We start from the raw sequence: 21,223 nt of genomic DNA, 5'->3' as shown, positions 1-21,223 counted from the left end.
AGACTAACTGTTTTCCTTTCAGGCTAATGATTCCTAATGTAGACATTGGATTGACCATTGCATTTCTTATGCTTCTGCAGCTTGTTATTCTTTTTGTACTGAGTCATATGAGACTCTTACGTGGACTTGCGTTTGTTCTAGTGCCCATTTATCTTCTTCACCTTGTGCTAAGGTGTTTGTATGTGCAGTTAATTTTGGTTGTAATAAAATCCTACAAATTTTAGATTCAGAGTCAGTGGTCCTTCCTAAATGAGATTTGATTCTGGTTATTATGTACTAATAATTGGATTTCCTCCCCTCTACACTATTTAGCAGATAAAAAGATCCTGGCGACCTGAGAGGATTCTTGGAGATAACCAGGTAGTCAAGAATCCGGTCCTATCACTAGCCTTTAAACCGGTAGTCTCCCTCCTGAATCGGGATGGTTGGCATGTATGTCTAAACTTATCTCTTGAAACATACATGCAAACATTTCAGAAGAGGAAAGTGGTAGATTTTTTTAAAATAATTGGTAGAATGTATTTCTCCTATTGACTTCAGGGGAGGCCTGAATCGGGTTTATTGTCATAGATGGGACAAAACATAAATATACTTTTTTACCTTACCTGTCAGGAGCACGGAGAAAATGCTAGGGCAGGCTGAGGGAGCATGACAAACATTATGTGCATTGGCCTGCAGGAGCATATTACTGCCAGTGAACACTACGAGTCACACAAGACCAGTCCTTGTCTGAAGAAGCCCGCCAAGGAGTCGGGTTTTTTCATACAGCAATGGGAGGCGGGAGACTAGCCTTGAAATCAGTATTCTCCTGCCTGAATTTGTAGGGTTGGCATGTATGCTGTAAAGTAACAATAGTGAGAACTCAAATACAGTATGAATAGTAACCATATTCGATAAACTCAATCTCTGGGCAAGTTTTTTTTTTTTTAACTTGTCTTTTATTCAAATATTTGCACAAGCATAGCAATATAGATTGGCGCACAGCTTCAACGAGCAATGGAATTAGATTCACATGGTGCCTTGCATTATAGAAAAAACAACAATTGATGGACAGAATGCAGAACAATGTCATACATTCACCCCAGTACAGAGATCTGGGCCTAAATCCATCGTTTTTTTGTTCACCATGCCATTCCAGTTTGAACCCAGCCATATGCAAATCAGTCTTGACCCTGTACCTCATGGGAACAGTCCACCCCGAACTGCCAAGCCAGGTCCTCCCTGGACTGGAACCAAGCATCCTAGGACCTGTTTCGGGGTTTCACCCCTCTTCAGCCAGGATAGCTTGATTCCAGTGGCATGTAGAGCACGGGACTCATGTCTGAGCCTACCCGTCCCACTCGGGGTGACAAATGCAAAAATAACAATTGATGGACAGCATGCAGAACAATGTCATACATTCACCCCAGTACAGAGATCTGCGCCTAAATCCATCGTTTTTTTGCTCTCCATGCCATTCCAGTTTGAACCCAGCCATTTGCAAATCAGTCTTGACTCTGTGCCTCATGGGAACAGTCCAGCCCGAACTACCAAGCCAGGTCCTCCCTGGACTGAAACCAAGCATCCTAGGACCGCGAGTCCCTTGCTCACTTTGCCACTGGATTCAAGCAAGCCTGGCTGAAGACGGCTGAAATGCCAGAAACCGGTCCTAGGAAGCTTGTTTCCGGTCCAGGGAAGGCATGGCTTGGCAATTCGGGCTGGACTGTTCCCATGAGGCACAGGGTCAGCCTGATTTGCATATGGCCATGTCTGAACTGGGGTGGCAGAGTGGGCTAAAGAACAGTGATGGATCAAACCCAGATCTGTTGACTGGGTGTGAGTGTTTGATTGGTTCTGATGCTCCGTCCATCACCACCCCCTTTTGTACCACCTTATATTATAGGTCATCATTGCCAATTAGTACAATAGTCTCAATTATTTGTCCTACTGCTCGACACAGGATGATGTGGCAAGGCATACCTCACTATGGCCAACAAACAAGACAGCTCCCATGGTAGTGAGTTTTGCATAATAGAAAGACATAACAATAAACCAATAAAATTGGCGGCAGCAGCAGGCAACCGGGTGGTGTTCACCTAAGAGATCCTCGAATAGTGGGCTGGGATCAACCATGTGCATGGGTTAAGCCCTCCCAGTCTTTGAGCGAGGTGGCATCACACATTTGTCAGGAGGACGTGCAGTGCATACATGAGGCGGTTAGTGTTAGAAATTCAAGCTGCATTTGGCCATGTTATATATTTTAATATGGCCTAATTTAGAGGCCCAAAAATGCATTATGCAACTCACAGTCTGCCTGCTCAACAACATCTTCAGATGTTTTTCTATTCACGCAGTGTCTCCGCACATACAAAGTGTCCTGCGAAGTGATAATGCATGCCAATGAGGAAAATAAATTCCACCGTTTTTAGGTCTCGCTCTCGAGACCTATTGTCGCCGAGATGCCTCTCAAGGGAGACAGACTGGGGCACGCGCACGCAGTGTTGTGGTTGCTGTCTGTGAACGCGCTTCACATGAACAGCATTTGCGCGTTGAATGCTCCTCTCCGGAAGACCTGCTGAGTTAATTATAGGTCCGCAGCGTGGGGCGCCTGTCGGCATGCTGTGATAATGACCTTTGTTTTGTTTGCTCGGGAGTTTGCTTTGAGAGATACCAGGGAGGACGTACTAATATATATTAAGCAGCAACAGCATGGGTTAATTTCCACCTCCCCCCACACAAACACCCTTTCTCAATCATATCTAAGTTGTTCCATTTCCAAGTCATGCACGAGTATTTTATTCAGCCCTAGTTACACAAGCATTCTGGTAACTTGTTTTTTAAATGTGTGTAAGTGTCACAATTGGTTTCCTCTATTCTCTGGTTCAAATTCAAATTGTTTTATGTAACGTGGACTACAACAAAATAAGTTTTTGGTTTGCCATCCCCAGAGAGGCACACTACACCCCCTCTCCCTTCACTACAAACTGCCGCTCTCAGGCTACGCAAGCCCCGCCTCGTCTTAAGAGCCCTGTTACCCAGTTTTTATGGGGACCCGGATTCACACGTGTCGCCACAGGCTGGAAAGCTACAATCATTTCCTGTCTCGGTTTTGGGGCCAGCCTTCTTCCCTGGTTGATACCGTGCAGGCCCGGCCCATAAATCCCACATGTGCGCGCATAACCCTACAGCCCATCTTGTTATTTTTAACGAGGATAAAGCGGCCAGTCTGCATGCAGCCGGTCGGACCATAGTGTGTTAGGCAGCAAGACACCTCAGTGGGTTAAAAACGGTCTTAAGGACGCAGGTGCAAAGTCTGCCGGGCTGGCAAGCCTTTCATCCTACCAAGGAGAAGTGTTTGATAAGAACTGTTTATAATTGAAGCAATCACTACAACATAACAAACGTAAAGGTCTGTGCGCTTATGACGTGATCACTACAAACCTGGACCTGATAAAGACCTGTGGGTGGTGCGGGCTCACCCGAGGCTTACAGCACTAACTACTTCCTCCACACCCAAGTTGCACTTAAATCTCTATCCACTGGAGCAATTTTTAATCCAAATTAATATTATTAACACTATATTTAATTTTAAACATCGGAGTTTATCACCCAAGGCAAGGTTCCTCATTATGTGGCCGGCGCACGGATGAAAGGTGGAGTGGGCCTCGCCAGGCCTCAGACACGTGACACATAGATCTCCGCGGCGGGGGGTGCAGCCCCCTTATGCACCTTCCCGTGCCTCCACCTTACAGTCTGCTATCACCGAGCTGATGCCATGCAGAAGGTTCGAATCAGTAACCCCGAGCCAACGGCTGCTAAGTGAAACGAGTTTTTCATAGCGCATACTAGAAATTGAGTTGCGTGTAGGCGCTTTGATGGATTTATACTGTGCGCCTGGCTAAATGTTAGGGTGGTAGGCCTCGAGCGTCCCACATGAGATTGCACTTCTCGCGCCACCCTCGATGCGCCTCGATTGGCAGAGGTGTTAAACTTCTATCTCATTGGCTCTATCTTCCCCCAAAGATGGCATCGTGACCCTTTACCCTGGACCAGAGAAGCCATAGGGCCACCAGCAGGGCCTCCAGATGCGTCATCCTCAGCCAGGCCTCACTCGTGGTACCAGCTGACTGCTTTCGGCTGTGTGAGGCCCAAGCTCCACCCCCCTCCCACACACACGCACCCATTCCAGGGTCCTTTTCACACACAAAACACCAATTTTCCGGCGTTTTCACCAAAGGAAGGGGCAGATTTGCAAGTTCCTTGCGCCACTTTTCCCATGTTAAAAGTGACGCAAAAGTGGCGCAAGGGGCTTGTAAATCTGCCCCGAAACATTAAACTCTGCGTCACTTTCTACTAAGTGGGCAATTTGTACCAAACCCCCTCTCTCCACCAACCTCTGAAGAGAGGAGCCCTCGAGGGTCCCTTTAAAACCCCAAAAAAGACAAATACATTATAAAAGAACCACGATGGTGTCACGTGCTCAGTAATAAACGTGCACTGACGAAGCAAAAACTGCACCTGAACGGCGTCTTCTAGCCCGCTCCAGGCCTGCCCCGGTCCCACGTCCTAGAAGGCCGCTTCTAGACGCGTCTGGAAAGTTCTTCCAAGACCTTCGTCGTCTTTCCCAAGGGTGAATCCATCTGGGGTGATCGAAGACGCCGACCATGGCTCCTGGCGGGTGGTTGGGGAAGTAAGTGGGGGACGAGAACTGTGCACACGTTGCACGGCGATGGTGAACATCACAAGCCACTGTCCCACCCGACTCAAGCACACAACTGTGGAAAATAACTGTGGAAGAGCGCGCTTTCGCCCGTGGTTGGTTGGTGCGCAGGGCGGGGACGGCCTGGGTGGGGCCACCTGCGCAGACAGGGCGTCTGGGGCCAGTAATCCCCGGCTCCTTCTGCTGGGGCCTATGCCAGCCAGGCCGGCCCTCGAGTAGCAGCGCCGCGGGCACGCCAAGGGCGGAGCAAGATAGGGCGTCTGCCCGGGCACCGCTCCAAAAAAAGGACTTCATTCAAATTTGTGGTTTGCACGCAGGGAAGTGGTGAGAGGCGAAAAGGGACTTACAGTTGGGAGAGGAGGAAATGCGTCATGCTGGCCCTAACCCAGAGCCCCCTCCCCCAAGATCAAAGCCTGCACTGTGCAGGCACACCCCAGGGGATGTTAGCATCATGCGAAGACACAGCAGCAGTCAAAGCGCATTAAAAAACACAATACTGGAACTGTGATCCTGAATGCACCGAGGGCGGGGTCAGAGCGGGTCAAAGGTACGGATAAAAGAACACAATATTCTGTGAACTATTTAGTTTACAAAATAATGCACACTCTTTAAATGAAAAATAAATGCAAGTGAAAATAAGCAGTGGGCAATGCAATGTTTTATATCGTGAAACTGCTATTGGTTAATGCAATCCATGCAGATGTCTGTTTGTGTAACCACAGAATGAATTGTGATTGGTGCAGTGTGCCAGAATGACTTGTGTATTTTCAGTGCTGTGAGGTCCCAGACTGAGACGGGAAGCGCTGTGATTGTGTAATTCATTATTTAAACTTGCACTACACACAGTATAACATAGGCAGCTGAAAAAGGATTTGGTTTAGAAAGAAGTGCTTTCAAAATCAATGATAATAACACACCATCAGACTGGTGTGAGTGCACGCTCTTTATAGGTGTCCACCAAACATCAGGCACTCCAGAATCCAGCAGGTACAATGACCTCACCTGACCTCTTGAGAAGAACACAGCTTTGTCATTCTGAGGCCTCAAGGGACCCCATCAATTAAAGACAACCCTGGCTCCCAAGCAGCCTTAACATTTGCAGATTAACCAATTGCACACTTTTACATTTCTTTCAGGTAGCAGGCACCTTGGCAAGAAATGTGTGTCTTGTTTTTTTAGGCAGCATATTACTCTTATCAAGTGCATAATTTGAATTGAGCCACATCCAAGTGTATAGCGGGCCAAAGTTGGGTTGTAGCTGAAGGCAGTGCGAGTTTCTCTCAGTGGGGCAGTATGGTGTTCAGTGGGGGAGAGAATGTGTCACTATGGCCAGAGCTGTCGAATTTGGAACTGGGGAACTGGGTTCAGCCTTCATGACCAGTCCACCAGACCACTCTCCTGAGGGAGCATATTCCCATGCTAGACCTTCCAAGGCCCCACTAGACCTTAGAAGGCTTGATGTCTTAGCACAAGCAGGTGTACCCTAGTGGTGTCAATTGTGAGTTAACCTTGAAGGCCTGTCCACCACAATCAAAACTGAAGTTCGTCTCCAGTCTTGTGGGCAGGCCTACGAAGCAGCACACCCTAGAGCAACAGTGATCCAGTCACTGTGACTCTGTCACTGAGGTCACATGAACCTTGAGCAGGTTAGGGCGGTGCGAACGGTGTGACCGCACTGGGTACCTATTTCGGGTGGGTGCGTAGTGTTTGCAAGTATATTATGGTTTAAAAATAACTTGCTGCCTCCTTCCTGGCCTCCAGCAATTTTCAGAAACAATAAAAATGTAATGATAACTTCGGTGATTAATGTTCTTCCTAGAGAGAGATTCGAGTTTTGTCTAGTGGAAGGGTTGACTCCTGGAAAGGTAGCACAGAGGGTTAATATGCCTGCTGCAAAGAAGATGTACCATGCAGATCACAAAGTGCACTGCTTTAATGGGGGGACCATGATGAATGGTCACTTAATGTCAGCTGTAGATGATGGATCCCTGAACAGTGTCATGTATGTGCATGTTTGCATTGTGCTGAAGGGATTACCAGGTAATTGTTCACGCAGCTCTCTGATGGATGTCACATGCGGTTTTGCTGAGTCCCCAGATAGTACTGCCAGTCACTGCCAGTCACCGGTGTATTTAACTGTGTAGCCTTGGACCGTGTCATGTATAAGCATGTAACTTGCATGATCGAGGTAACTATTAGCGGCGATACTACGTGTCTCTCGGTCCTCTTTCAAGTGCTTGCCGTCCTTTTTCCCCAGCAACCCCCCCCCCCCCCCCCCCCAGGGGCGGCAATCTGAGGGATAGCCCCGGGCGCCACAAGCTCTAGCTACGCCTCTGAAACTGTCCCCCTTCTCTGCAGCACACAAGGTGCTACTTCTCCTCAAGTTGCAGTCCGTGCCCCTGCAGCTGCCCAGGACCCACCTTCTCCACTTTCAGGATCGCAGCCTGGCCATGGACGAGGGGGAGGAGGAGGAAAAAGAATCCGTGAACCTTCCCACGGCGCGGGTCAGAACGTGGTTAATTTGAGCCCATTATTAGTATGTCGTCCACCACCGCACCCTTTTTTTCTTATTATTTGTGGCTCGCAGCACGACTATTCACATTAGTCTTTAATGTGTAATAATGAGATGATACAGTTCCTCTGTGATATGCTTGTTAGACTATGACTGCATATTTGTATGGCTCATCTTAATTAGTAAAAAAGCATTTGCAATGCAATAGGTCTCACATTTGCAAGAGTTTGAGCTATTGGCATTGTAAATGACAATGCCTTCTATTTATGTGTTGGTTTTTAAGCATTGCAAATGCTTGTTTTAATTTAGATCTCCTTTCGTGTCTCCGAATGTGGGCATGTATAGTGTCCCCATACACCTGCTAGAATCACACAAAAGGATCTACTTTTTATGGCCAAATTTAATCATACTGCAATTAACATTTTAAGACTTTGTTCATAACAAATTCGTACGCATTGGGGACTGTCAACCTGTAGGACTTATGAAAGGCAAGTTCCTTTAGAACTTTTATTTTTTTGTGTATATTTCGCAACAAAAGCAAAACTAAATTCCCCACTTCAAAATGGCATCTCCGTGTTAGCACCAAACCTAATGACGTCATATCATTGTAGTAGCTAAACTGAGCTTATTGTGAAAAAATATACAGCGAATGTTGTTAATTTAACCCTCAATAAGACGCAGGCTACAGAGGACTTACATGTAGCAAGTATTTTCATAAATATAATCAAAATATTTATGTTTGTGCTTTAAAATATGGAATCATGTTTAGCATTACATTTCCTTGATTACTACTTGCATTTTGCATATTACGTTCTAGCACACACTGAAAAAAACGATTTCATTTTTTTATTTTTTATTACCGTATGTTGTAGAGATCTTATATACAATTTCAAGATGGCGTTCAGTTAACAGGGAAATGGTGTTCCGCCTGTAACATTCCTAGTAATGGCATTGCCCATCTTCTGTGTCTACAGAGCACGGAAGGGTTTGTCGACATTGTGAGGCGTCAGCTGGGGCTAGTGACAGGCGTCGCCGCAGCCTCTCGTACAGAGTAAACAAAGAGCCTTCCCGTCTGATCCGGGGCAGCCATGGGGGCCATACTGGGTATCTGCTCCGTTGCCAGCTGGGTAAGATACATCTTCCTGTAAGAGAGAGATGTGAGAGTGTGCTAAATATAGTGACTGCTTCCCCAGAGGGGCTACAGGTGTTTACACTACAGGGAAATCATTATATCTTGCGTGGGACCCTTGTTTTCAGTAAGATCTCGTACTTCGCATTTTTGTTTTGTGTGCATATTTATATAGCGCGAACTCGACCCGAAGGTATTGGAGCGCTTTATATGAGCATCGTATTTACATTACACATTTAGGCACGGGGAGATTAAGCGATTTGCCCAGAATCACAGGATGTGGACGCGACCTCGAGGCTCGAACCCTGGTTTCCAACAGCAGTTTAGCCGACGGACCACATCCTCTCCCGAATGCAATGTCCCATTTCTCGATAAATTTCACAAACCAGCTTTCCAATAGTGGTAACCATTAGGAGGAAGCAGGACAGCGCCGGATTCCAGCCTTTTCTTCTCCAGAGAGAGAGAGTACCGGAAATGACCCCAGAGCAGCTTCCCATGATGGGCAGACACTTGTAGCGAGGCTAGGACGAGCTGTCCACTCATTTTTCCTGTGTTTTTAAAAATGTTTTTGTACTGTACCATCACGGACCGACAGGACGGTCAAAACCTCTTATTCGAAACCAGTGAACGGCAGGGTATTCTCAACCTTTACAGCTGTTGTTTAGGAAATAGGAAAGACCTCTCTCTACAAAGTTTGCATGAAGTGGGCTCTGTACCTCCTCCCTCTCTTTACTCTTCAACAGATTTCACAGAACTCGAAAAGTACAAGAGCAGGCATCTACCTTTAATTAACAGTTTGCCACCTGTGCGGCTAAGTAGAAACCATCTCCCATTCGGGAAATGGAAACATACTTTTTTGGTGTTTCCTGATAATCGTGCGATATCTAATGTATCTGAACGCATTTAATTATCTCAAGGTGGGTCTAAACTGGGGTGGCATGGAGAACAAAAGAACAATGGATTTAACCCAGATCTTTTGACTGGGGGTGAGTGTTTGATTTGCTCTGCATTCCATCTATCATCTGAGTGTCTGTTGCTTTCTCGCCCTAAGAGTGCCGGGTATGCCCAGATGTGCAGTGCTTTAAATGGGCCGGTACTATCCGGTACTGAGTACCAGCGCTTTTTTATTTTGAGAGGTCGAGTACCTGCACTTCTCAAGAAAACGTAATACTTTTAATTGGAGAGTACTGCACTTCTCAGAAGCAAGCAGGTACTCTGATAGAGAGTACCTGCACTTTTATTTCTCCATTTCAAGCACTGCAGGTTTGGGTCCCGGGCTCACTGTGCCACTGGATTCAAGCTAGCCTGGCTGATGAGGGGTAATGCCCGAAACTGGTCCCAGGATGCTTGTTTCAGGTCCAGAGAGGACCTGGCTTGGCAGTTTGGGCTGGACTGTTCCCATGAGGCACAGGGTAAAGGCTGATTTGCATGTGGCTGGGTCTAAACTAGGGTGGCATGGTGAGAAAAAGAACGATGAATTTAACCCAGATCTCTTGACTGGGGGTGAGTGTTTGATTTGCCCTGCATTCCTTCCATCATGGGTGTGTCTTTATTATCTCAAGCTCAACATCACCCGTTCAAAGCTCATAATATACCATAATAATCAAAACGACTCAGTACAGTTCATAACATTATTCACTTTAATATTCGCTTTGTGCATTTGGTTGCGTCATTTGGTTTAAAAATAATTCCACCCATGATTGTGGAATCGTTTCAAACATAAGAAGACTGCTTCTGCCTGAATTTCTCATTGCAGTGTAATTCAAGGTTATGTTACAGTATTGGTTGTTTTCATTCACATAACTCCTCTTCGCATAATAATTTCAGTCTTATTTGAAACTCTTGAATATTATAAGAGCAGCCTAGAACTACTCCGTTTACACTTAATTATTTTCCAGGGTCTGCTCAAACCCCCACCCCATTCAGCCGATGATGATTCATTTTATAAATAGCATGATTAATACTAGAAGGGACACTGGAAGTATCTGGCAGTGGAGGACTAAATTATATGACAGCTGACTAAATTAAGCATGCAAGAAGAAACACATTATGCTGCATAAAACTATATTTATTTGCATTATTGTTTTGCATTTTTGTAATTTTTACACACAATATTGGGTGGGCAAAAGATTAATCTCAGTACCAGTTTCAGTACTTTAAATCAACAATCAGCAACTGTAGGGAGACAGATTACATTTTGGAGAGAACATACAAGTGCCAGCACCCCGTGTCTTGCTTTTTTTTTTTGCTTTCGTTTGAGCTACAATGTGTTTGTTGTAATCTGAGATTTATGCAGTGGCTGTGGATTATGTGTCATGTTTGTGAAATACATAGTCATGTTTAAAATGTTGTGACTTCAGGAGCATATAATTCCATTGACTATTTATATAGTACAAAACAAACAGATTTGTTTCTCATTTTAGTTGATATTATAACAAGACCAGATGAAACTCATTATAAACCCCATATAAATTATTTGTTTCTTTATCAATTATATTTTTGTTCAGCTAGAAAGCAGTTCTTTAACTTAAGTAATTTACAGCTAACAGCTATGTTGGTATGGAAAAGTCCCCTGCATAGTAATGGACATGCACTCCTACCCTAAGTGCCCCAGCTTCATGGATATCTGGTTCTGATTTTTAGTCATTGGTGGACATGGACCATGTATGTGTGCAATGACCTAGACCTGTCAAATGGTCTTGTTAAACCAGGAGGGGTGCACCATGCGCTATCCTCTGAGTGGTAGATGGCTTCTGCCCTCACCTGGAGCTGTCAAGGGCACTGTGATAGCAGCCTACGATTTTGTGTTTCCTAGGAACCAGTAGCGTGAACAGTCCTTTTTACCTGTGCCACTGGAGTTGTGCCTAACAGCCCACTCAAGTAAAGTTTGTTGGCTGTGTACTTAACTCATCCTTGCTCTGCTTGGATTGTGTGCAGAGCTGGACAGCGTGTAATACTTGCATCGCCGTGCTGGGATATGTGTGTCACTGTGGATGGTACATAACATGGAGGCCTTTGGGTTCCATTAAGAAAGCCCTGGGCCTGGAGAGCCTAATGAAAGTGAGGATTGCAATCCCCAGATTGTAGATGTGAAAATTGCTGACATTCCTGAAGACTAGGGTAGGAACACACACGCTGGAGGAAGAGGAGCAGAGCACCCCTGCTGCACATCAAAGGTATTTTTGATTCCAGGAAGAGTTACTGGTCATTGGGACCTGGACTCATTGTTAGGGAGATTGTGAGACTGATAAGGTTGATACAGTAGACCAGGCAATCTTGATGGAGAGGAAAGCTTAGACCTTTGAACCTTTATGAAGCATTTTTCAGTGGAGCATGAGTTGTGCGTCATTCAGGTTTTAGTCACTTTGACAAAGGACAAGGGAAGAGGAGAGAGCACGTCAAAAGAGCTGACACACAAACCAAATTTTAAAGGCTCAGACCCTAAATAACATATGTGTCTGTATTTGGACTATAAATGTGAGAGTTTTAGCACCACAGTTTGTTCAACAGCACTGTTCATCAGGAGAAGGTAGGTCATCAAGGCTTTGAGTTGCTGCAACCAGAACAGGGGACCAAGGTCTACTACTGCCAGTCTGCGAGGCGCCTGGTCCATGAGGGGCCAGAGTTGCTAATAAACTATCTGCTCCCTGGCGGAAGGTGGTAATGCACATCAGGGTGAATGTGAAGTTGTGGCCGGTTGCCTGAAACTGGAGACAGAGTTGGGGCCATCATCCATGTCCAGGACCCCTGAACATGGAGGGCCACTGGTACTGTTGTGGCTGTTGCTTGTTGCACCTGAACCTGCTGTGGCCGTACTCTGTTGCAACTGAGACTGTAGGTCAGTCGCCGAGTCCATGACCCATGGATGCCAGAGTCAGGCCACTAGGACTGTTGGGGCCATCTCTCTGTGCATCCAACTGCATTGAAGGTGTTTCCCATTTCTGTTACCTCTGAATGGCAAGAGGAAGCCACTAGGACAATTGTGGCATTCACCCATGTCGCAGGAGTTTGTGTAACTAGAGGAGGGACATGGATGCAAGGTCAGAAGTGGTTCTGCAGCGTTGCCCCTGCTCCAACAATTTACTGGCTGCAACCGCGACTAAGAAGGAGCGCTGCACCCATAAGTTCCCACAACGTGCCTCAGCCCACTGAGCACACGGGAGGACGCAGTGCGAGCTGCATGTCACTGGAGATTGGGAAGACACTCCTCGGATTCTAATTCTTTTGAAGGCTGTGGTTGAGTAAGGATGGTTGCAGGCTTGGGATTTACGCCTGTAGAGCTGAAACTTTCCAGGCCAAAGCCAGACTTTGATGCTCATCTCTAGTGCGGGCAGCACCTGTGGGGTCACGTCCTAAGATCTGCCAGAGACACATTGGTTAGCTTGGAGAAGAAGAGGGGGAGTGGATCCACAGGGGAACACGACTCAGATCAGCACAAGGGCTGTAGCTTATAGAGACATTCTGTGTGACTTAAGTGTGCTATGTTTGCATGCAAAATAAATACTGCTTTTCTTACCAAAATAAAGTATTGGGCAGGGTAGTGATATTATTGGGGGCACTGTTGACATTCTGAGTTATGAGCCTTAGCATACCCACACTTACCTTCCACTGAGGAGCCTTGGACTGCTCGAACCATGCTAGTACTGAGATTTGTGGGCTGAAAGGGTAGTACTTGGCGCTGTTACTCAGAACACACAGTAAGTCAAGCCCTGGGAAAGCAGGAGCCAAATGCCAAATGCTTCATAGGTGGGCTCAGTAACCCCTGCTTGCCATTGACCCTTTGAAAAGGTTTCTGACAAGCAGTTTAAAACATTTTGTCTCCGTTCTGAATCCACTGATGTTCCTGTCAGAGGTGTAATCGACGATTCTAAACATAAGCTCTTTTTAAATTTCAAAAACTTCTTAATAATGGAGTTCATTCAATCTTCTCTATAGTTTTAAGGGGCGTTACCACCAATAGAGACTGATAAGCTCGAAAAAATCAATATTCATGTAGGCACTACCAAAATATAAACCTGTGTCTTCGATAAAGGAACATGCTTCAGTGTCCACTGAAACACTTTAAAACGATTAAAAACAAGCATTTGCAATGCAATAGGTCTCGCATTTGCGAGAGTTGGGGCTATGGGCGTTGTAAATGGCAATGTCTTTTACCCATGTATTTTTGTTTTGAGTGTTGTGGCTGTATGTGGTGTACTGTAATTGTAACTGCATTTATATATATATAGCTCTAACAAGCCGAAGATGTGTCAGCAGTGCGCTGAGAAAAGAAGGACTCAGGACGTGTTTGTTATTTAAAAGGGTGAAAGTGACCGCGTTATGAGTCTTCCGTTCGAACCAGTGACACAGGCCAGCCGGAAAAAAACACATGCAAAGCAACAACTTAACAGCCTGAAAATTAAAATCAATTACAACAGCTTTTAAAATAAATCTATTTACAACCAGATTGGGTAACTTGACAGAACTTGGATCAGCGTACATACAAAAAAGTCCATCTCAGAGTATTTCCGCTGGAAAACCGACTCCACGGGAGGTACACAAACATGCTGGAGAGCCTAAAGCAAATAGACAGCAAACAGAAAGCAGGCTAAGCTGAGGGACAACAACACAATGGCAACAGTAAACAATGGATGGAAGGCAGTCTTGGGCAAGCTTTCATCAGGTCGTAAATATGTCTTAGGAAAGGCTTGGACTTAATAAGGGGTTTGATTTCAGACCTTTTTCTGGTACTAGTTTATTTACCCTCGAGGGCACAGCTGTACAATAGACGAAATAAAGTTCGCCCGCGCATAATCTTGTCACGTGCTGCTGCGAGGCACAGTTCCTTGATAGGCAAGGGGTGGTGTTGGTTTAAAATCTGTTTGTTTGATGTAAGTGATTGTGAACAGAAGACAAACTCCCAATGTTTGTAGAACGGAAGTGCTATGTGCAGCTGAGTGCCAATAGAGGGGGCACAGTGGGGCGGTGCCAGCCAGAGATATGTATGTCGCTGTCGAACAGAGCACGAATTCTGAAGGTGAAAGGTGCATTCTGGGTATGTGGATAATGTGTACCTGGAGCCACAGTTTTGGCCAAATAAAAGTACACGTTCTAAAATGAATTCCGTGCCATCCTCTGGTAAATGCATGCCCCGTGTTTAAGCAAAATGCAGCAGCCCTATGGGAAGGGTTGACTCCTTGTAGCGCAATATTGTGCATGCTCAGCATTTGCACTGCAAATAATTCACTAATTCTTCTCGTTCTAAAACAAATGTGTGCGATGAGCTACACAACCCCTTCGTGTTGAAATCGTTCTGTGCCTTGCGTTTCACTTCTCTTGTATGCCAAAACTGTGACCTTCGTCAAACGCGCTTCGATTTTCAGAGTCACTCGGACACAAAAAACTGTAGTTATTCAGGTGGATGTAAGGGATGGTTACTGGTCTCTCACACACAATGATGTCTTACTCGTGAGACAAGGCTGTTCACACTGTTTGCTGCTCATCAACCAAGAACGGAATCAACTCTAAGTGCGGCCTCCGCTAGAGACTCTAAGAGGATGATGTTGAACGAGAGAATGGAGGTATGACAGAGCGCAGTCGGTGACAGAGAGCTTTAATTGAAAATAGACAATGAGAGAAGCGACCTGGTTTGCTGGTTGGGCTCACTAAGGAAGAATACCAGAGTGCTACCCTTGGATTCGTTTCCAGGGTGTTAGCCTGTGGGGAAGCTGATGGATTTGGGGCTTAGAGAAGGCAGGACCCAGGAGAGAGAACGAGGGTGCAATTGACTGAAGCACTGCCTCAAGCTGAGCAACCACGCCTATCCACCCCAAAAACACAAAGATATCTGGCCGCGGCGCCGCCCATGTGCTGGTGAGTTGAAAAAGTTGAATTGGACCATAACTGTGCATAGCCTTATCTATGTAAGGTTTTCCACCTCATCTCATTGTTCACCATGTGATGATGAATTCTGTTTAGAGTGCTGATAACCTGTGGTGGATGTAGGCATAGTATGAAATGGGCAGTATGGGCTACATAAGGACTGCCTGTAACTCAGATGCTACAAACTGAATCTTCTGGTGGGTATGTAGGAAGGGCTACCGGAATGAGTGAGAGCAGAATCAAGATTGATTGATAATTTAGAAAAAATAATTCAAAACATGCTTTGAAATGAAATGGCAGCTTTTCTTGGCTAGGGAAGAAGCAAATGACTGTTAAGCGTTTGTCAACCCGGTAGGTTTGATGCTCGCAGACAAGTGCTTAGTAAACAAGCATTGACAAAGCCTGTAGATCTTGCCTTTTCGACTATTGGTTTTGTCAGTGCCTTTTGTTGATGAAGTGTAGCATGAGCTAAAAAACGGCACAATGATGTGAAGTCCTACATTCTGGAGTATTCATCATCACACTACTGGTGGTCGTGTCAATATCTGTATGCATGTATGCGTAATGACATATGCAAACACATGCATCCCAGCGCATGCAGGTGCACATGTAACAATGCAGGAGTCATTTTATTTTCCGTTCCAAGATGGCAGATGCCATATGGAGCACTAAATAAAAATTGCATTTATACTTGTGTGAAAGAACGTTTTGAAATCTGAGAAGCCCAGCAGGAAATTACAGGAGGAATGGGTTAGGGAGAAGTCAATGAGTGACTGAAGAATCAATGTGAAGTGGGCATGGGTGCAAGTGAGGAGCTTCAAGTGGGGGCAGGATCAGAAAATAAAAAATAAATGCCTGGGTGTACATCTGGGGTGGAAATGAGGTGGGAGCAGCACAGAGTGGTCTTGGAGGTTGGACACACAAGACAGAGAGCAGGAAAACACTTGAAATGTCATGGAGTGCTTAAAGAGTGCTTACAAGCAACATAGACAACTAGGGTTAGAACCAACATGACAGAAAAAAAAGAAACATAGTACCTCGATAATAGAGATAGCAGCAGAAGGACACAACAAAATGAAGAAATCAGTGCTTGGTCCATCTCCACACAAAAGAAGAGGAAGTGAAACTGACGCACACTGGCCAACTCGGAGGCAGCAAAAAAGAGTGACAATGAAACCAACGAATGGTAAGCGATGAGCAGGCTCCGACCCCTTTTAGTAAACAATATCTCGCGCAAGCAACAGCGCATGTGCGCTGTCTTGGGAGACCTAAAAAAGTGTCCTCTGAATGTGAGCAGTGGAAAGATAAACTTCTATCCATTCAGACAAATGTTAAATATGTTATGCTCCAGGGGAGATGCAAATACAAGAAGAGGAAGGAAAGCAATCAAATAAGAAGTAAGCAAATGAGAGTGTAAAGAAAGCCAACCAATAGTAAGTAATGGGCTAGCTCCAAGCTTACTGTAAGTTTGTGGCGTGGTCCACAAGATTTCTTTTGACAGCAGCGAGACCTAAAAGATGACAGTATTTAAGACCAGGCAGTCTTCAGTATAGCCCTCCTTTTGTGTCTATGAAAAAATGTGTAGCCCTACCTTCTTTTTATTTTAGGTCTCGCATATGCAGCGCGCATGCGCTGCATAGGAAAAGACCTTTAGAAATAGATTGCGTTTTGCAGCCAAAAACGTGCACGCACCGCTTTGCTTTGACTGACAACGCGTGCACGTTTGGCGATTCCCTTGCCGGCGTGAGCTTTGAAACCTTTAACAGATGGTTCCTGCTCGCTCCCTCAAGGGAAACAGCCGCAGGGCCCTACTCTCTCCCCTCCCCCTGCTGCCTCCTCCTCTCCTTTTTAGGTCTCGCCTGAGACAGCGCTTTAGCGCTGCTCTCGCGAGAGCTTTTGTAAATGGGGGATCTGGAAGTGCAAACGAGTGCTTTCAGGCCTCCAAATACAGTGCATGAGCGCCGGCCGGGCGCGCGCACCATTTGGAGGCCTGAAAGCACTCGTTTGCTTTCACATTCGCGGGCCGCATGGCAGTAAAGATCGGCAGTAAAGATTGCAATCTCTTTGTTCCCAGCATCAGTGAGATGCAAATGAACACACAGCGGGAGGCCAAAGGTCTTATGTTTTTTAAAAACAAACCAGGTCACTGCTACAGTGAAAGGAACAACAAGCATTTACACAATGCAATAGGTCTCGCATTTACGCGAGTTTGAGCTATTCACATTGCAAATAACAATGCCTTTTATTTGTGTTTTCGTTTTTCAAACATAAATAAAAGGCATCGTCATTTACAATACCAATCGCTTAAACTCTCATAAATGCGAGACCTATTGCATTGCAAATGCTTGTTGCTTTTTGCACTCTCCCTTTTCCTCCTCCTTACGTATTGGATTTTTTTTTAACTTGGCTTCCTTTGTTATTTAGCTTTCTTTCACTGTGTCGAATCATCTTGTTGTTTGAGTTTCGTTGACTTTGCTAGGTTGGTTTCCCTCGTTCTCTGCCACTTATTTTAGTTAACACGTGGAAATATAGCATTTAATTGGTATTTCAATGTTTGATCTTCGGGCCACGTTTGAGTCCAGCCCATGTTTTTTTTTTTCAAGAAAGAAAGATTGGAGTTTGCAGTGGAGTTTTCAATGATTACACCTTCATAAATATTTCTGACAAAGACGATGCGTGCAGCACCTAACATGGCGCAGTCTGCCTTCTCTTCAGAGCCGGCAGACGTCTTGCTTGACCCCTGCAGATTGCACTCCTGCTGGACGAGAATGTTTATAGCCCGGTTAATGTATTGTGTGGTGTCACTTACTGCATCACCTGCGTAGTGTATTTGCAGGCAGGCCAGGGCATTTTCAGGACGCCGTTTCCAGAGACTATTCCTGGGTGCTTTCTAACTTTAACATATGATGAGATTCTTTGCCCTCCTCCGTGAATGCCAAGTCACTGTCAGTCAGAGGTGTACGACGCTTCCAAAGTCTCACCTGGTGTCCTTTGTCCTGTCGCTAATATATTAGTTTTTAGGTCTCGGGACCATCCGGTCGGCAGACCGGAAGTCCGGAGATTTAATGTCATTGAGAAGAGGGGCTTGCACCCGCCCCTCTTCGCTCCTGTTCTCCATTGGCTAGCCTCTTAAATGCTGGCCAGCCACTGGAGAAGAGGTCCAGTCACTCCGTTGAAGCCCCGTCTTTTTCGGATCGGGGGGCGTGTTTTTTGCGAGAAGTCTCAGGGAGGAGACAACAGCAAAACACGCCCCCAGATCCGAAAATGAGGCTCCCTTTCTCCGAGGCATTTTCGCTGTGCCTCGGAGAAAGGCGGTGGTGTCCCGGCGTTGCTCCCTCACCTGATCTCCTTCGTACTCCCACGCTGGCTCCTGCGTGGTGTCTCCGGTCTTGCTGTTTCGCCGGAAGTAGATCTCGCCCGCCGTCCCGTGTTCTGTTCAGCCTCTTCCAGAGTATCATTCCTCGCACCTCCTTACATCGCTCCCCGCGGAACCTTAGAGAGCCGCTGCGGCCGGTGTGTTTGGGCGGCTATGGCCCTGAAGAGGATTCAGAAGGTGAGAGTGGATTCAGGGCAGCGGAGCGTTTTAGGAATCCTGCTGTCGTCAGTCGTTTGCCACCGTTGCACGCACTAATGCGTGGTGTCTCCGGTCTTGCTGTTTCGCCGGAAGTAGATCTCGCCCGCCGTCCCGTGTTCTGTTCAGCCTCTTCCAGAGTATCATTCCTCGCACCTCCTTACATCGCTCCCCGCGGAACCTTAGAGAGCCGCTGCGGCCGGCAATAGGTTGAACGAGCAAGGTTTAAACTTTTAGGGGTACTGGATTACTGTTTTAGCACTGACAGACCATACATGTATACTCTATGCAACGCCCACTTGGAAAGCGTCGCCAGAGAACAGCATCTCATTCTGCCTTTAGACTACTGCAAATGCTACCGGGCACCGAAGTGGAAACGCTCTTGAGAGCTCGTGCATATATGTTTCAATGTCGTTTGATATAACGTGTTATGTTTCAGTGCCGTTTGTTATATAACATGGTGTGTTCAGTGCCGTTTGTTATAACGTGATGTGTTTCAGTGCCGCTTGTTATACCGTGACGTGTTTCAGTGTCGTTTGTTATAACGTGATGTGTTTCAGTGCCGTTTGTTATAGCGTGATGTGGTTCAGTGTCGTTTGTTATAGCGTGACGTGTTTCAGTGTCGTCTGTTATAACTTGACGTGTTTCAGTGTCGTTTGTTATAACGTGATGTGTTTTAGTGTCGTTTGTTATAACGTGATGTTTCAGTGTCGTTTGTTATAACTTGATGCCCTTCTAAGCACTGAAGACGAGTGCGGACTGTTGTCCCGCATACACTGTCTAACTCTAAACCATATCTCTTCCCAGCACGGTAACAATCTGCCTCCCTTCACGTCTCCAGTTGGACACAGTGCACTCAGCCCGGTCATTATCCTTTTAATTTACACTCTGACTGTCCATGCGTACAAGAAGCACCCCGTATTTAGAACCTCACATGTCATGCAGGCGCCGCTGCATGCTATTTATGAAACCAGACTCATTCTGCAGCGCAAACCCACAAACAACTTCCGAGAGCACAGATCTATCTGTTCATAATAGTGTGCACAGCACCAGCCTCAATCGCCCGTAAAGGAGCTCTATCTAGTAACATGTTTGATAAAAATAATACACCTCAACATTCACGTGCGACGCAGGGTTTCTCCACATGTCGGAGGCTTTTAGGTTGGCACATGCAGGCCGCGGAAAATTACAGAAAGTGTGAGGTTAGGTGTCCGCTCTCACAGAAGTAACGGCAGGGGAAGGGTCGGGTGAATGCTCCGTCTGCACTGCACACCCAGACACCCAAACTAATCTTCTCCCAGCAACCATCCCCTCATTAGTTTGGTTTTCCCTGTAAAACAAACAGCTCTCCGTGAATGCATAGCACTGGGGTAGGGAAGGAGAGCAGTCTCAAACCTACTCGTGGGAAGTGGTGTAGGCTGGTACCCCTAACTCGTTGGTAAATAAGAACACTACTCAATAAATCATTGTCCAGTCAGTGCCTTGTGCTTTTTCTTATGAAAGGGAATAGCACTTTATTACACACACATTACTAAATAGTACACATTAATTCCAAATGTATACAATCAGGTAGCTGCAAATGCCTTGGGTGACACGTTCAGGACAGTTCACACCCCAAACAAGCCATGAACCTATAATCACAATACCTTCACCTATTCTAGATACAATATGACAATATGTAAGGGGGTGTCATTATCAATAAAGCATGCCTACTTGCTTTGTCAGGGTGTCACCACAGGCCTTCTAAGTCGACAAAATAGAGAAACAAGCATTTACAATGCAATGGTCTCGGCATTGGTAAAGTTAGAGCTATTGGCATTGCTCATGACATTATTTTTGTTTATGTGTTTGTTTTTAAAACATTTAAAGAAACGGCATTGTCATGAGCAATGCCAATAGTTCGAACTTTAACAATGCCGAGACCGTTGCATTGTAAATGCTTGTTATTTATTTGTTCTTTCTTTCTTTCATATGTTGTAGTGGAGGCTAAACAAAAACGAGCATTGGCAAAGCCAAAAGAACTAACTGTGGCATGCATGCAATGTTTATTTCTTTCGTTTGTTATAGCGTGACGTGTTTCAGTGTCGTCTGTTATAACTTGACGTGTTTCAGTGTCGTTTGTTATAACGTGATGTGTTTTAGTGTCGTTTGTTATAACGTGATGTTTCAGTGTCGTTTGTTATAACTTGATGCCCTTCTAAGCACTGAAGACGAGTGCGGACTGTTGTCCCGCATACACTGTCTAACTCTAAACCATATCTCTTCCCAGCACGGTAACAATCTGCCTCCCTTCACGTCTCCAGTTGGACACAGTGCACTCAGCCCGGTCATTATCCTTTTAATTTACACTCTGACTGTCCATGCGTACAAGAAGCACCCCGTATTTAGAACCTCACATGTCATGCAGGCGCCGCTGCATGCTATTTATGAAACCAGACTCATTCTGCAGCG

General features: G+C 45.7%; 2 protein-coding genes across 2 annotated transcripts in view; one reads left to right on the top strand and one right to left on the bottom strand.

Annotated features, from left to right (window-relative positions):
* Nucleotides 1-4,900, bottom strand: part of PKIG (cAMP-dependent protein kinase inhibitor gamma) — a 657,792-nt gene extending 652,892 nt beyond the window's left edge. The window contains exon 1 of the mRNA XM_085619329.1: nt 4,498-4,900. The gene's annotated coding sequence lies outside the window, so the exon portion shown is untranslated. The remainder of the gene's footprint in view (nt 1-4,497) is intronic.
* Nucleotides 4,901-8,158: 3,258 nt separating this feature from the next.
* Nucleotides 8,159-21,223, top strand: part of SERINC3 (serine incorporator 3) — a 161,443-nt gene continuing 148,378 nt past the window's right edge. Inside the window, exon 1 of the mRNA XM_085619321.1 lies at nt 8,159-8,338. The gene's annotated coding sequence lies outside the window, so the exon portion shown is untranslated. The remainder of the gene's footprint in view (nt 8,339-21,223) is intronic.

The sequence above is a fragment of the Triturus cristatus genome, chromosome 7, assembly GCF_964204655.1.
Source record: "Triturus cristatus chromosome 7, aTriCri1.1, whole genome shotgun sequence".
Classification (NCBI taxonomy): Eukaryota; Metazoa; Chordata; class Amphibia; order Caudata; family Salamandridae; genus Triturus; species Triturus cristatus.
The sequence above is the reverse complement of the archived record's forward strand: the minus strand, read 5'-3'. Positions and strand labels throughout refer to the sequence as shown.